Below are 4,468 nucleotides of genomic sequence, written 5' to 3'. Positions count from 1 at the left end.
AGAAGCCCAGGCATAATTAGTAAGCATGGTGGGTTCCGCGCTCCAGATGGAGACTCAACCAGAGTGAGAGAGAGAGCGACATGGGGAGACCAGTATTTTGAGAAACTGATCCCAATTCTTTATTTTCCAGAGTCTGTTTTTATACACTGAGATGTTATACAAAAGTCACGTGGGGACAGCAGTCCTGACTTTTATTAAAGTCAGGTGCTTCACACAAATGTATACAGAGGTCTTAGGGGTGTTACATCATCTTCTGGCCAGGGGGGCCTGCTGACAATTTACGACCCTCTCCTTGTGACAGCGGTCAGTCAATCAGGACACTTATTTCTCCAGGGCTGATTATTCTCAAAACAGACGCCACCCAAGTAAAGTTACATTCCTACAGGGTGAGGGTGTAGTGGGTTTTAGTTAAGGAAAGAATTTACTTAGCCTAAGGTCTAGCGTGATTAATATCAAAGGTTAATACTTATTTCTTCTATATATTCATTAAGGTGTGTAAGGGCAGGGGATGTGGAGACTTAGCAACAAACATTGGCTCAACAAATGAAAAACCCTTCACCAACACAATTTCTAATTAGCCCATTATACTTATACTAATAGTTTTCTAACTTCTCTAAAGAACCTGTTTTTAGAGGGTTTAAAGCATCTTGTGCCTCTCACGGTTGGGAGGCTGTGAGCAATCACATGTGGCCGGACGAGCCTGTCAGGCAGGCTAGAGAACCTTCAGAGGAGTTTGTAGGTTAAAACACTCTTATCATGCCCAGGAATTATTATTAACTGGAGCTCTAGGTTAACTCCTTCTCCGAAAGAGGTGGTGGGGGACAGCCCCCCATAAAGTCAGAGATGTAGGTAAGAGCACAAAGTAGTAAAGTAGGCAGGCTCTGGTTATGGGGGTAGATGCTCGAGGAGTTCCAGGGGGACTCCTGAGGCTCGATCCCGCCTTTGCGTATGTCGAGCCTCCTTCCTCATGACCTTTGTCATGGGCGGAGTACCTCACTCTGGCCCCCAACACCCTTGGGCTGCTGCTGGGAGTAGGGCACCCTGTGCAGGCCATCTTGCACTATTGCAGATGCTGCTGAGCCCTGTTGCTGGGCCAGAGCCTGCCACAAAAGCACCACTTGAGAGTAAAGGGCCATCTGGGACACTGATCATCCTGAAATAAATGTGGAGATGCCACACCATGCTGGCATGGTGGGAGTCACAAGGAGAGGGGAACACTCAGGTCCTCAGTCCTCAAAGAGTTTCAGTTCAATCTGAAACCTCACATGCATGAACATGAAAGTCAGCTCTAGCGGTCACTGAATAGGCCGTGTGACAAGGAGAATGACTGGGGACACTCCCAGCGTGCTGTCCCACCATAGGGATTAACAGTCTCCCTTCCCTTCTTGCAATTTTCCTGCTTTGGATGATAAATTACATGGTCACCCTAGTTCTCGGATGCATCTTCCCCTAGCTCTGGCCAGGTGTCCCCTTTGTGAGTCGGGATACCTGACCCCTCTGTGGGGAGGTTGGATACTAAGGTGAATAAAGGGTGCACAGTGACTGCTCAGCCCTGGCACAGGGTGGAGGCTTCATGTCAGCTCCCTAGGGGAGTTCAGAGCTGGCTGATGGTCTGAAAGAAGGCTTTGAGGAAGGGAGGAAATTTCAGGAATTCTAAAACTGTAAACTCATGGAGCTATGTGGAGGGTTGCTTGGTTCTAGGCAAAACTGCACTGGATTCCATGCAAATGGCATCCCAAGGTGCTCTGCATTGGGGCCCTAGGGACTTTCTCGGGGTGATGAAGGCTACGGACTGACCAGTGGGGATGGGGAACCAGAGTACGTTACCCACTCAAGCCTGGAGTGGCCAAAGAGGGTGAGTGTGGGCTGAGAGGCTTCCCGGAGTTCCTAAGTTAAGTCTTCAAGAACGTGTTGTGGGCACTGCTCTATTTAAGATGGATAACCAACAACGAGTTACTGTGTAGCACGGGGAACTCTGCTTGATTGTATGACAATCTGGATGGGAGGGGTATTTTGGGGACCAGGATACATGGATACATATGGGTGAGTTCATTTCCTGTCCACCTCAAACTCAGAATATTCTTAATCAGCTATACTCCAATACAAAATAAATGTTTTTTTTTTTTTTTTTAAATAAAGTATGGATTGTGGGGACGCAGGAGGAGAACCAGCATTCTCTGCAGAGAAAACAAAGAGCAGGAGTCAGAAGGAAAGAAACAGGGAGAGAGGATAACTATGGACACTCTTTTTCTTCTCTAAAAATTTTATTGAATTGTGGCTAATCTTCAGTGTTGCATTGAGTTCTGCTGCACAGGAATGTGACTCAGTTATACACATACAGAAATGTATATTCTTTTTCTTATCCGTTTTCATGTGGTTTATGACTGGATATTTAATATTCTTCCTTATCCTATACAGTAGGACTTTGTTGTTTATCATTCCAACTCCCAGTCCTCTCCCCCACACCCTTCCTCATGGCAACCTCATGTCTTGGCCCTTTTGGTTGTGGATGAACTCCCATATTCCCTGCTAATGAAAAAATCCCTGGATACTTACCAAAAGATGGAAATAAAACCAAGAATTGTGCTGGGTCTGGATATTTGTGGGAGTCGCAGGTAAGGGCTCAGGCTGACTGGTGTGTGTCTCTGACTCCCTCAGGATTCTAGAGGCCACTGCTATACAACCTTTCAAGAGAACAGAGTGAGGACATCTAGAGAGACCTGGATCCTGGGTGACGTCTTCCTGAGGTTGTATTTCTCAGTCTTTGATAGAGGAAATGACAGGATTGGCCTGGCACAGGCAGTATAAATGCTTGGAGTGGTTCAGGAATCGGTAAGGCCGCTGCAAGCAAACACTAAATCACACTTAGGGTACTCCTGCCAGGATGCTGGTGAACTGTATTTGGTGGTCTGCACACTCTATTCTCATTAAAGAATAAAGGGTTTCACTTGTAATGGTGTTGAAACAAATGGGTGCCTCTGTTTCTGGGAGGTGTACAATGATTGGGAAGGATCTAGAACAAAGTCTGAATCACAGTTGAGAGGAGCCCACCTCCAACTGGCTTCAAGGAAAGGGGAGACTCATTGAGATGATTCTGGGAATCCAGGACACAAGACTCAGAGCAAATACAAAGATCTCAGTGACTGGACCCAAGAAATCAGAAGTCATCAGTTCTCTGTTTCACACCCTCACTGTTTCATCCCCTCTTCTTTGATGGTCATAGCCTTAAAACTTTCTTCCTTAAGGCTTCTACACCTAGTGAGGGAGTCCAAGCTATCTGCCATAGGGTTTTATATCCTGAAGACATCTCCAATAAGGAAAGAAAAGATTGAAGACATCAGAGTTCAAAGGTGTTCTCTCTGAATGACCCATCTTAGATCACGTGTACAGTCCTAGATCAGCCATCCTGGCAGGGCCATGGGGTCCTATGATTGGCTTTACATTGTGGCCCTGATGCAGCAGCATACAAAATTGTCAATATCCTCCAGAAGTATATGACTGAAGCTGGGGAGAGGCAGCCCCAAAGAAAGCGACTTGGAGATAGTCTAGGCCATGGAAGAGTTTGTGATGACCCACCAACTCCACCACCTTCTCATTCAGAGGAATTATAAGGTGTAATGAAATAGACTCCCTTCATCCCATCTCAGATGAACTTATCACTGGTCTTTTCCTCCGGGAGAGTTTAGGTTAGGTACTTTTTGGAGAGCTGGTTCCCTTTTGTCCCACATCCAGTTACCAGGTTTCTGCCACACATGCCTTCTCTGTCCTTTCCAGTCCTACTTGGTAAGCGGTGGCCCCAGTGGATCCCTGAGCCATCCCCCTCCTCCAGGGCCCAGAATGCCCCTTCCTTGGCCTCCAATACTGCTGGGGAGAATGCAACGCATGTATCAGGAGATCCAGTGTACACAGAGCCTTCAGCCTTTCTGAGCTTCTCCATGGGTGGGGCTACAAACTGTTTGCTTGGAGCTGCCATGGTTAGGCACTTTTGCAGTGGAAGCATCCGTTCTTTCAAGCTGGAGGCCCTCAGTCGATGCCTCAGCTGAGACAGCAGTGGTTAGAGGTTGATTTTCTTTCCAATTGACTGGTTTGATCTCCTTGCTGTATAAGGGACTCTCAAGAATCTTCTCAAGCACCACAGTTCAAAAGCTCAATTCTTTGGCATTCACCATTTCTTATGATCCAGATATCACATCTGTACCTGATTACTGGAAAAACCATAGCTTTGACACTACAGACCTCTGTAGCAAAGTGAGTCTCTGCTTTTTAATACACTGTGCAGGTTTTTCATAGCCTTTCTTCCTTCCAAGGAGCAAAAATGCAAAAGCAAAGCACTCACTCAGTCGTGTCTGACTCTTTGCGACCCCGTGGACTGTTGCCTACCAGGCTCCTCTGTCCGTGGGATTCTCCAGCCAAGAGTATTGGAGTAGGTTGCCATTTTCTTCTCCAGGAGATCTTCCCAACCCAGGGA

General features: G+C 46.8%; 1 pseudogene; it reads left to right on the top strand.

Annotated features, from left to right (window-relative positions):
• LOC104988798 overlaps nucleotides 1-2,808 on the top strand; it is a 26,251-nt pseudogene extending 23,443 nt beyond the window's left edge.
• Nucleotides 2,809-4,468: the final 1,660 nt, after the last annotated feature.

The sequence above is a fragment of the Bison bison genome, unplaced genomic scaffold, assembly GCF_000754665.1.
Source record: "Bison bison bison isolate TAMUID 2011002044 unplaced genomic scaffold, Bison_UMD1.0 scf7180017864142, whole genome shotgun sequence".
NCBI classification, from domain to species: Eukaryota; Metazoa; Chordata; class Mammalia; order Artiodactyla; family Bovidae; genus Bison; species Bison bison.
Note: the sequence above shows the minus strand (reverse complement) of the source record. Positions and strands in the feature narration are given on the sequence as shown.